Source organism: Molothrus aeneus, chromosome 6 (genome assembly GCF_037042795.1).
Source record: "Molothrus aeneus isolate 106 chromosome 6, BPBGC_Maene_1.0, whole genome shotgun sequence".
NCBI lineage: Eukaryota > Metazoa > Chordata > Aves > Passeriformes > Icteridae > Molothrus > Molothrus aeneus.
The window spans coordinates 26,182,276-26,195,439 of NC_089651.1; the positions used below are offsets into that span (position 1 = coordinate 26,182,276).

A 13,164-nucleotide genomic window follows, 5' to 3' on the forward strand; every position below is an offset into this window, starting at 1 on the left:
CCTTCAGAGCATCCATATCATATAAATCCCCTTCTGCTGGTCCAGCACATCTACTGTTTCACATTTTTATCTTTGTACCTTTCTCATCTTCATTTCCATATTGAATGCTGCATTTTCTCGATATGCTCTGGGTCTTTTCTAAATACATCAGCAAGTTTAGATGTGCTCTTTTAATCTCCTTCCTCTCTATGCTGTTCCTCAAAGAACAGATGTTAGACTTTAGCAATGCTCAGTTCTGGGCATTTAACCTCTTTGCCTTTTCTTGGTTCCTTGCTTTGCATTTTATTTAGGGCTGTGCATATATTTTGCAACTTTCTTGTTGCAATTTCCATGCTGAGTCCAAAGATTTTATACCATTTCACATAGGGTCTTGCTGACCGGTTTCCTCAGTTTTTAAAATCTCCTTTTCATAGTATTCCTTTAATTGTCATTCATTTTCTATATGGCTTAATTAATACACAATTAAGTTATCCTTGTAGTTACTTACACCTTCTCTATTTTACTTCAGTAATTTCTTTTAAATTAGTCTTGTATCACCACATCTTTAGAGGTCTGACTGCTCCTAATTATTAATTATCTGCAAAAATATCTGAGCTGTGGAAAACCTAAGTACTGCAGTGTGGAGTGAGGTTCCTTTCCCCTTTGTCTGTGGTGCTAAATCCAGTATTTAGTGACTGGAGAAGCTTACATAGCTCACATGCCTTACAGGGCAGGTATGATACTGCCTCAGACTGTCCTCCGAGTCTCTGGGGATTCATGATTCAGTGCAGGACTGAGGCAGATGCAGAGCCATTGTATTTTTTCAGTCCCTAAAGATTTTCCAGTGAATGTCTCTGAATCAGTTTTTTGAATGCATAAAATTTTGTCAACAAGAAAACTTAATTACATGTGTGCAGAACTACCTCAGTCTGTTTTAAACCTGCTGTTCACTAGTTTTGTCTGATCCTCTCAAGGTCTTGTGATAGAAGAGATGTGCACTGACTTCATGCATCTCTCTTCTCTGCCTTTCACTCCTCCTGTTCTTTTTCTGGGTTGCAGATTCCTCAGCTATTTGTACCTTGGGTGGAAGCAGTTCCACCTCCTTGATGAGGCCTGACATTTTCCTCTGTATTCTTCTTGAACATAGAAAACTGAAATACTGAGTAATTATTCCATGCAAGATTTTTGAAATGGGGTAAAGTGCTCATTGTTCTCCATGACCCTTTCATGTCTGCTGGAAAGCAGCAGGAAGGGCAGGGAAGTGTTTGCACTCACACACCTCTTTCTGCTTGTCTTCAGACTTCCTGCCTAGATGCTTCCTGCTGTCGGTGAAATAATTTTTGCCCTTCAGACAATAAAGCTCTAACTGTATATTGGAACCTGGGAGTGCTTCCAAATTCCCAGGTCTGGCTGTGTCCTCTGACTACATCCCGTCCCATACTATGATGAGATCCATAACTGCAGATGCAGTCTTGTTTGCTCTCTCGTTTCCATGGGAGATAAACTCTGGGCATACAGTCCAGGAGCTCTCTGGGCTCCTGTAGCAAGCAGCTAAGTGTTCACTGACCTAAGTGGCAAACAGAGGGGTTACATCTCTGTGCACCACCTAGGAGGAGACCCTCAACCTTGAGACCAAAGGCCATTCCATTTCTGGCCCACAATAACAGGATTTCTTGACAAAGAATACTACAGCGGAATTCAGGAGTGGGGAAGCCTATAGGAAACATGGGCTTGTGGATACAAGATGTCTAATAAATAAAACCATAGCATTGAATTAAAAAAATTAGAAGAAGAATAAATGTAGATTTTACAGATTCCATCTGTCAAAAACCCAGACTGCTTGCTGGAAAAGAGATATGTTAGTCTCCCAACCAAAGCATCAGAAAGTTGAAAGTTGATGCTTTGTTAACTTCATTTGCTATACTCTACAGCAAGTTTAAAAAAAATCACATTTGCATGAGTGATATTAGGTACACAATTTCAGTTCTGCTTTGTCTGTGTTTCTTGTGTTTTCGATGTAATAGTCTCAATCAATCCTAAAGAACGTTTGATTTTATCAATAGCATTTAAATCCAGCTTGCTAAAACAAATTAACATGAGTTGGTTCTTGTATAGATGGGTTTTAGTTGTAATCCTAAACTCAAGGGGTTCCAGAATCTTGCAGTAGCTTACATCTAGGTCTGGAGCAGGTACACGTTCTTCAATAATTCTTCAGCAGCTATGAAATGTCTGCATGTTTTCTTTGTCTTGCTATTAGAGGAAGAAGCACCTAAAATAAGGGGCTGAAACATGTATTTGATAGGAAAGCTATTTATTTGCTGTAACTTCTACTCAGAAGTAGTGATTTATTGTATAAATTCAATATTTATTTACATTCACATAAAGATTTCTTAGTTCACAAATGGCTTCCTTGATTTTTTTTAGAGACAATGGATTTTGTTCTCTGCTGCATTTCTGGACCGGCAATCCTGTTTCTATAGCACAGGTAGAACACAAACAGTCAGTGTAAACTTCCTCACACTTCCTCGTCCACACAGTATGGCAGGTCACTTCTGCAAGTACAGTGGAGCATAGCCTCACCTAGCCATGCTCCTGAGGTTGTCAATGAGGGAAGCACATGAGTTCATTAAGGAAGAGCTGGTTTTTTGAGTTTATTCCCTCCACTGACAGACAGGCTTAACATTTTTGATGACAAATGAAGTGCTATTCTTAGCATTCTTTGGCTTGTCTTCACTTCCTAATAAAATTCCTTTTCTTCTTCATCAATAGGACAATCCTTTATTTCATATTCCCTGGTGCTGGGCAGCCAGCCAAGTGCTGGGTTCCCTCTCTGGCAGGCACAGGCATGCCATGGCCATCGGGTTGTTTGTGCAGCGCTTGCTCTTTCTTGTGCTTCTTTTTCCGCTCCACAGCTGTACGCAAGGCCTGAAGAATCAAATCTTTGTTGTTCTGGACGTTGTAGTAACTTAGATTCACCAGTTTGTCAAAATTTTCCTCTGAATAGCTCAGATTGTTTATGTAATATGGGCCACAGGCATTGGTAACATCAACCTCGCCCTCTGCCATCTCTGAGGGACTACGCTTCACACCTGACAGACAAGCAACGGCTTGGTTAATTTGCAAAAAACAATTCGGGTCTGGGTGTTTCCCAGGCATGCACAATTAGTGGATCACAAACCTAAACTAAATCAGTTTTTTGCTCGACTCTGAACCGATGGGACACGGCATACGAACAGGCTGAGCCTCTATCTATCTGCTAATACATAGAATAAATAGGTTCTTGGAAGGGAAGAGGTCAATTAATTTTGTTGGATTCTGAAGATTACTGGATTCCATTATGTGCCTTTAACTGCTAAAGGACAGCTGAAGATCCCACCCCTGGGGCAGAGACCTGAGGAGGTGGAGATCCACTGCTGTGTGGTATCCTGTAATCCCACATCAGGGTTTCACCCCAGCCAGCAGCTAAGCAACACAGCTGCTTGCTCAGTACACAGGTGGGGAGAGAACCAGAGGAGCAAAGGGAGAAAATGTGGGTGGAGATAAAGGCAGTTTAATGGGACAGAAAAGGAAGAGCAACATAATTCTCATTCCAGATCCCAAACAAGAACTATTCCAGCTGCTAGGAAGAAAATTAACTCTTTTCCAGATCAAACCAGGTTCACATATGTTTTTATGCTTCCTCATCATTTGCACAGACCCTTTGGTTTTCTGACAGTTGGCATGAGGGAAAGAGAGCATTAGCAACCCAGAAATGGTAGGTAATACTGTCAGAGAGAGTATCAGAAACATGAGAAGTTTTCTGTCAGCTTCCAGTGAGACCATTACATGGCCAAGAGGGCATTACTGTAGGAGACAAGCACCCTCCACAGTCACAGATACCTGCACCCTCTGAGCCATGGCAGGGGAGTAGGCACTGGGAAAAGTCAGCATCTCCCTGACAGTACATCATGCATTTGGGGAATCTTTTCTACCAACATGGATCTAACAACATCAATCAAAGGGTTCTGATTTTCCTTGAGGGGTCTCTCAGTGTCCAATAGATGTACTCCTCTCAGCTTTGCAGACAGAGTTACAGTGAAGTGGTGCCACTCAACTGAAGCAGTCTAAGTGTCCCACAGAGAATTCCCTTTCTACTTGATTATGGAATAGCTTAAGAGTGCAGAAGTTAAGCAGTTTGAGTATGCCAGTTTTACTTGTTTACTGCCCAGGCTCTAAATTCCCCTTCTGAACAAGCTGATGGATGAACTGCCTATGGAAAAACTGCCTGTTCATGTGATTATACTAAAACTTCACATGCTGTACAATTTAGATCTGGGCCAGGGCATGGTACTGAAGCCCTATAAATTAAGCTGATCTCTGCGTCTGTCACTAACAAAAGGAGACATCCTTTTCCAGCCTCACAGGACCTTCTGCAGCATCCATCCTGCTGCTATGGAGGTCTGGTCTAAGCTGCAAGGTATCAGTCCTCCCAAAAAATCTGCCTGCACAGAGCCCTTTCATGCCAGCTCAGATGACCCTTTGCTTGAGGGGGCATGACGAGGACCCTTCTCTCTCTTTCTGTTTAGTCTCATCTTGCAGCTACCAGCTGAACTGGTTGGACAACACAAGTTTGCCTCAAGTGTATGCAATAGGCAGATATTGTGCAAGTCTTCAAATGAATTTTCTTCATACGTAGCAACACCCATTTTTAGACTCGCTGATAATTTGTGTTAACATTTAACATCTGCACATCATCAGATGTACACCTGATAGTAGATAACTGACTGAGGCTAGGCATCCCTCATTTTTGGAAATTAGTGGGGGGAAGAAGGCCAGCAAACTCCCTCACAGAGCAATACACAAGAGCAGTTCAGTATAGAAGAGCAGAATAGAAGCTAAATCTCAGTTCTCCTTCTACTTCTTTCTTCTTTTTTCCTTTCTTTAATTTTCTCTACAAAAGGCAACTGCAGAAAGCAACTTTTGGGCTATCTCATCAGTGGTGAGAGCTGGAGTAGAATGGTGTGTATACATGCATAAATACCTGTAGTCTATTTGAATCCTGTTCAAAACCCCAGTTGTACATCTCAAATGTGCAATGAAGTCAATCAACAAAACAAAAGTACCATATTGTCTTTTACAATTTACTTAATATAAAAGGATAAGGATTGATACAATTGGGACAATAGTTTCTGCATTTGTTTTGGTTTTAAATTGAATGTACCATGTACTAACACAGAACTTATGGCTTTCAAGTATACTGTGGGGCTTAGAAGTGAACTCACAATCTGAGTTAGGAATTTTAGCATCTGGAGAAGGAGTAACTGAGGCCTTGGTAGCAAGAGAATATTATGGCATGTGGGATATGGTACCAGGACTTAGAATTCATCTGCTTAGAAGTGACTGGCAATATTGCTATTGACACTCTTTAAATTTCAAAGGGAACAGACACTGTTGGAATGGCTCAGTGTGGTACTTTCATCACTTCACTGTGCTTCACTGTTACATTTTCATCACTTTGCTAGTTCATACTTTTGTTTTCAAGGTTATCTGCCTAACTGTAAGCCAGGAAACTATTTTAAACAATGAAATCCATAGACTCCTTGGAGCATTCTCTAACAGGAGAGGATGACAAGTATGAGAGGAAATTACCCCTGCTAATTTCTGCTACAGCAGACAAACAAAACATTGTTTTCCTCAATTAACTGCAATCTGCTTATGAAAAGCCAAAAAAATCTGAAGAGGAAAATATGTCCAAAGGCTAATCCCACATGATCCTCTCCTGTCCAGGAAAAATCACATATTTTAAGTTTCTTGATATGGTTCATATCTAAGCAAAGAGAGTTCAAGTTTGTAATTACAGTGTGATCTGAAAACCAGATATTATCCAGTAAAAAAGAGGAAGAAAGTGGCCACTGGCTGTTAATGTGATGGGTAACTGTTAACTTACCAGGTGCTTTGTATTCCCTGAAGGTGTCATTTACTAGAGGGAAAAATATCACAATAGGTGTTTCTGGGCTATCTTTATCACCAACAATGTAGCATTCCTTCAGATGTGGAGTTTCCTGATCATCTGGCACCTTTGTAGGGAAAGGAATTCCCTGTTTCTCGAAGTATTTAGAGGCATCTTTGAGGGGCTTGTTGCCACAATAGGAAAACAAAACAAAAGAAAACATCAGGACATATGGGAAGAACTTTGAATTTGACCAAAATCTAATTTCACTGGGAATATTTGTGGGGCAAGGGACAGGTTCTGACAGATTATGGTACATATCCAATTTAGGTCTAGGTTGAGGTTGTTTATGGAGCCAAGCCTTGGAAGGCCAGAGTTAAGTGAGATGGATCTGACTTCACATGTCTCTGAAAATCTACACTGGCTATGTTTCACATTTTGTCCCTTTAGACAACTTTTTACTCCTAAGGAATTTAACATTCCTAAATGCAAACTGTTGTTGCATTTATTTGCATATCTAGTCTTCTACATCAAACCTATTGTTGCAGTTATATTGTCCTGAAGGTACATTTTCCCTTGCACAGGAATATGTATGATTGCATTGAGAAATATTAGTCAATGTTTAAAGGCAATTAGCTTCATTCATTCTACTTCTGACTGCCTTCAAATCAGCTAAGACCACTTACATGTAAAAAGGGGCAGGTATAGTTTACTAAATGATTACTTCCTGATAACATTTGTTCTGTTCCATAAAGATATGTGACTCCCAGTTAACAGCAAACTGTTAACTTATCAACACTTCCCAGATACTGGGGAAAAACAAAAGTTTCTATGAGTAGAGGACCAGCCATTCTGGGAATTCAGCGATAAAACAGAGAAGTCAATGAAGAAGAATATGCAAGACTCACCCCTGTCTGTGAACCTGAGCTGTAGTTGAAATGCAAAATGACATCCACTTTCCTTTCTGGCCTCATAAGGGGTGGGTAACTGGTAGCAAAGGCAAATGCAGTATCAATCAGGATGAGGTAGTCTGTTGCTGTTGTCAAGTGGTTGGGCTGGGAGTCCAGCTCACAGTCTAGGAAAGAAGCAAGTTTTTTCAGAGAAAGTGCCCAATGCAAGGGAAGTGCTGAGGAAAGCCTACTGTTAACAAATAGGGATTTCAACTTTTCTTGGGTCCTAGACCTACCTATCTAGCTGATGGCTGCAGTTCAGTAATTTCTCAGTTCCTCATCTGGCTTCCTCTTTTCACTCTTTACTCTGCAATTTCTTTGGTTTTCCTCTGACTAAAAGGGATTAACTTGGGGCTCAGAAGAGTAGACAATTCATCTTGTGTGTGACTCTGATCAGGTTGGTGTGGGTTTTTTGTTTTCTTTTTTTTTTTGTCTTTTCTGTTAATATGAAACAAATTAAAATGGCACCTCGCTCTCTCTCAACACAGTAAAAGGACTAAATGTGTTGGGTGCCTTGCTCACTATGAGAACCAGCAGACAGCTAGAATTTTACATGGAATAACTGGTGCCAGACTGAACAAAAAAATTCCCTACCTGGATGACAGGGAATACTGTTACAAAGGTTACATCTTACTTAGATGTAAAAATGTAACAGGAAACAAAGCTCCCTGCCACATCCCTTGAGCATGGGTGACTAATTGGGACTCTTCTCACCTATCAGTTGTGGGACTTTATGAATTTTTTGAAGAACTTAGTTTGAAGCCTCTCCTGATGACTAATTTTATCTTTCAGTGACAAACAGTGTCAAATACTGTCAGAACAAAACAAAAAAGCAGTTAGCTTGATAGCTTTTAAAGGATTGTTTCTTTTTCACAAGGATGGTTTAAACGGTAACTCAAAGCAGGGTGTTGTTACCATACCTTTCCACTTGGAAAACTCGCTCTCTAGGTAGTTGTTGTTTATCTGGAGGCCTTTCAGGAAGTTATGGATTTCTGAGGCTGCTGGACGTAACATTGCAACATCTCGGAATATTTCTGAAAAGCTGTCAGGAGGACAAACCACTCGAGTATCAAGCTCATTTGGTCTTGTAGGGAATAGGGCTTCATCATCTGCAGAAGAAAGAATAACAGCTTACATATGTGAAGTCAATCTGTGCAGTCACCTCTTAGTTTAGTATGTTTGGAAAATTTGGACTTCTTTCTCTTTTTACTTGCAGGATTTTCACAAATCTCATGGGTTTTTTAGCTAAGCTTTGAAAAATCCCTTTCTTCTTCTCACTTCACAGTGATAAAAGTTTTTTTTTGCACTGCAAGACCCCACCTACTACAAATTTCTTTGCTCTGCTATGGTTTTATCTATTAAATAGAAATTTCTTTGCTCTGCTATGGTTTTATCTATTAAATTGCACTTAACTGTGTCTTTCTTTGCTACTCCATGCCACATATTCTCTCTCAGACACAAAAAAAGCCACCCAATAACAATCTCTCAGCCACACAAACATAATTAATGTTCCTCACTAGCAAATACAGAATCCTTGATTTAACAACCAGAAATGACTCCTTTGCAAGTGCTAGAAGATAAAATAAGTAAGCCTTTTTGAAATACTTCTCTTCCTTGTCATCTTTTCTTTGTAATGTGTTTGTCTTGAGTATTTGTCCTTGAAATCTGACCCTGCAGATCTTTCTTAATTTTGTATCATGTTTTGCAAATCTCATCCTTATGACTAGTTTGGAATGACTTCCAATAGTACTGAAGTTTGTGTCAATGATTTGTAGACTTCAGAGATGCAAGGATGTTGTTTGCTCCCATTTCTCTGACGCTCCAACTTTGGAGAGAGGAGCTAGAGGGTTGTGGAATGCTATGTGAGCATCCTCCATCTACAAGGATATTTTTCTCTAGTTTTACCCTCCTGCTCAGAAAACATCTCATAAGAGGGTCATTGTCTCTTTTATTTTTCTGTGATGGATCCTGGGGGTTCTTTTCACATACAACTGAAATAATTGCCATATGTAGTACATGGCATGAATTTCCTTCTGGTTTACATGTGGATAATGGAATTGCCTGAAGAGAATGTTCTAAAAGGACTTTGAAAAATTCAGTAAGAGAGCAGCAGCACAGAGGGAAAAAAAACCCCAAAACCAAAATAATCACATAAGAATAGCCCACCTATGTCAGTAATTTTGTCTCGTGTCCATTTGTGCCAGAAGTCTTCTGAATTAACAGATATATACCAAGCATCCATGAGATTCAAGGAAAATACACTGCTCCAGATCCCTGTGGCATAAGATGTATTTGACAAAAAATAAAGGGGTTGCAAAGGAATTTGATATAAAACTTTTAAATAACTGTGTCACTGGACACTTCAGGGAACGGGGGCATAAATGTCCTTTAATCATTCTAGAAAAGGTAGGAAGAAAGTGCCAAGGTGTAGAAAGAGGGTGGTGATCTAAGATGTAACATGACATCCACTTTCCTTTCTGAACACAGAAGGGAAGACCTGTGTCCTTACCAGAAACTGCAGCCAGGGACAGAGAGATTCTAAGTTGCTTCTTTACGCCTCATGATTAGCTGTAGTGAAATCTCCACACAAGCAAAAAGTTTCAACTTCTCAAAAAACCCCCTGAAACTTCCTTTTTCCTTAATGGAGTTGGTGGAAGTAGAAAGAACAACGAGGCAAGAGATTGCTTTCGCAAAGGGAAGAAAGGTTTCCTTACTGCTTTCACTTTTTTATGCAAGATGGAAAAAAAATAAAAATATTACAACCTATTTGCACTCTGAAATGGAAATTTTATCTTAAGAATTAATCAGGGCTAGATGTGGAAGGAACTTTGTAGATAAAAAGGTGCATTTTAGAGACTCAGGCTGCAGAAGAAATGGATGATTTAACTTAGCAGCAATGATACACAACTTTTGTTGCTGTCAAATCTATATATGTATTGCAAAGGTCTCATGTCAGTACATATAACCACAGCTGAAATCAATAAATCTGTTAAGATGAATAAGATCACAGAGAAAATGAAAAATCCTGCAGATTGTGACCTGTTGTCAGTTCTGGTATTTTACCATATAATTCTCCTGGTAGATGAAAACACACTAAATGTTTAATTTCAGAAGAGGGGTTTGTGCAGGAGCAGATTATATTATACTACTTTTTCCCAGAACAAGAAATCACCTTCCAAAAAGCAGATTCTGGATTCTGGGACTTTCTTCATCAGGCGACCCATGAAGAACTCGCTGCCAAAATCTTCTGCAGGAATGAAGGCACCATATTTTGGGAATCCTACCTCATAAGGGGTGAATTCCACCCATTCTAAAAGAAAAGGCATAAGACAGACTGATTACAGCAGCAGAGGCATAATTATTTGAATAAAACATGATATTGGCCAGGTTAAGGCAGACTGGTTTCTAATTAATACCCTTTGCAACAGACATTTGTTCACTGTACATTTCACAGTGGTGAACATGCAGAACAAATTTTCCTCTTACATCTGTAGGTCTGTATAAACTTTTTGACAGTTTCTGTGCATAATGTGCACAGAAGTGCAGAAGTACATAGTGTCTTCTGTTGTCCTGCCTTTGACCCTGGATACTGAATTATACAAAGGTCTTAAAAATATTAACTATTAAATATCTCCTTTGATGTGGATTAGCCTTCAGAGTATTTGTGCATTGAATTGATATCCTTATCTAATCTTAAATTGACCACAATTGGGATTAAATATTAAATGCAATTCTGGAGTGTTGTTACCTCTAAAATCCTGGTCGCTGATTTTATCCTTCACATTGAGAGAGAGGTAGATGGGCAGGGGATTTTGACCCTGATTTAGCGCCTGCTGCTGATCTGTGAGCTTATGGCAGTCCTCCTGTTTTGAAAAATGACAGTAGCTCAGGACAATTGGATGATACAGAGCCTCCCACTTAATCTAAACCTGGGTTCTGACAATGCAGTGCATACATGACTCCAACTAGGATGCTCCACAGTTGCTTAGTTTAGAGAGGTGCTGTCATCCCTAACCTTGTCCCTCGCTTGCCCCAACACTTCAGCACAAAAATTATCTAAATTCATATGTTGAAAGAATATGGTAAGGAGAAAATGCTATTATCCACATTTTTTATTTCACAAAAAATGTCTGGGAATGTTTGAAAAGCACTCTTGACAGAAAATATTTCATTATGAAAGAGTAAGCCCCTCTCTGACTGCCTAGAAAAACACCTTTTCCTCAGAGCTGTGACAGAGACAAAGCTCATGCAGAGTGTACAGCAAGCCTTGGCCCTTCTGCTGCAGAGCTCAGGCAGGGTGGAAAGGGCAGGATGGTTAGGGAGCAGAACCAAGGTTTGGGAGTGTGCTCCTACAAGCAGTGCTGCAGGTGCTCCCCCTCAGCAGAGCCCGTGGAAGGATGGCTGTGCCACCAGTGCCACCAGGCTTCCCTTGGGCTACTGTTGGCCAGGGGACAGGGCTCTGGGGACACTCAAAGCTCCCTGCTGAACACAACCCCAGGGAGTCTCTACCACTGTGCTATGGCCAGGCAGTAGAAATGTGGCTGTATGGGGGGTTAATCACATTACAGGGGGAATGTTTTCTCATTCTAAAGCATAAATGGCCTAGTGGGACAGAAATATTCATGAAGATTAAAATAGAGCCTGAACACAGCTCTTGATGGAAATATTTGCAGGGTGATGTCTTATTATCAGCTCAGAGATACTGTCTTTGGGTTTGTGATTTTTCTTTGCCTTGCCTTATTGTGCAGCTCTTTTAAAAGAACAGCAGGATTTTAATTCAAATATTTACATGTGAATTCACAGGATCACAGAATGGTTGGGGTTGGAAGGGCCCTTAAAAATCACTTAGTGCCAATCCCACTGCCATAGGCAGGGACACCTTTCACAAGACCGGGTTGCTCCCCATCCAACCTGGTCTTAAACACCTCCAGAGACAGGGGGTCCACAATCTCTCTGGGAACTCACTACCCTCATAGTGAAGAATTCTTCCTAATACCTAATCTAAACCTATCCTCCTTCATGTTAAGGCCATTTCCCCCTTGTCCTACTACTACATGCCCTTCTGAATAGTCTCTCTCCAACCCTCTTGTAAGCCCCTTCTAAATAAATTAAAAGAAGTTCATACTGTAAGTTTCCTGTTATTTCTTTTCATTCTTTTCATCCTTTCTGTACCAGGTGTGATGTTAAGATCTGTATAACACAGCCAACAAGCATAGTACAATGGTATAATGGTACAATGAATGGTACTGCCAAGGCACATGCTTTAGGCATCTATATGAAAAACAAACATGCAAAAAAACTATTTTGCATAAGGGTGGTCAAACATTGGCATGTGTTGCCCAGAGAAATTGTGGAGTCTTCAGCTGTGGAGATATTCAAAGCCCATAGTTTAGGGTAGCTGGCCCTTCCTAATTCTGCTTGGACAAGAACTGTAGAGGTCCCTTCCAATCTCAACTGGTTTTTGATTTACTGTCTTTCCTCACTGCTGTATTCACTAGATATTCAAATCTGAAGAGAAAGGTGCTGTTATTGTACCTTATCATGTAACATTGTTTCAATGATGAGTCCCCACAGGTCTGTGAAACACAGCTGATGTCCTTCCTGTTTCCTCTGGCACAACTCTTCCAAATAGTATTTCAGACGATCAGGGGCAAAACAAGTAACAAACTTATTTTTAAGTACATGCTTTCGGGCATCATTGAGGGTTTCCTTGAGATCCTTTTGGGACCAGTCAGGATCTTCATACAAGTTTGACATGGTCCTAAAAAAAAAAGAACAAACAAAAAAACCCCACAAGGAAAAGTGTGAGTTCTGAAACAGAGCTTTGGAAGTTATGGAGGTTTGTGTGTTATTGCCTTCATTTATATGAAAAAACAACATGTGTTTGATACTATCCACATATTTAATTAATTGCAAATGTGGGAAAATACCGAGTGAAAGAAACAACAACAAAATAGAAGCAGAAAAAGAAAGCCTTTTCTAGATAGTTAAGATCATATAACTCAAGATCACACTTTGACATCAATTATGGAAAATTCCTGTGTTCTTATCTTGCTCTTACCATGTTGTTCCAGATAAACCAGTGATATATGAGACACAGTCCAAGACATTCATTTCCTGCACACTGAGGAGGTGAGCATACATGGCTGTCAGAGCTCTGGTTCCACCTCCTGTTGTCATGATTGCCACCACAGGTACCTGTTCAATCCCAAAATACGTGCATTTAGTGACATGGCCTGAGAAGGGACAGAGACTCTGATTAGAAGGAGAAATTTACAGCACTGATAAAGTAGTGAAAACATGCCA

General features: G+C 40.2%; 1 pseudogene; it reads right to left on the bottom strand.

The window, feature by feature from the left end:
- Positions 1-2,757: 2,757 nt before the first annotated feature.
- The window catches only part of LOC136557663 (cytosolic phospholipase A2 epsilon-like), a 36,816-nt pseudogene continuing 26,409 nt past the window's right edge, over positions 2,758-13,164 (bottom strand).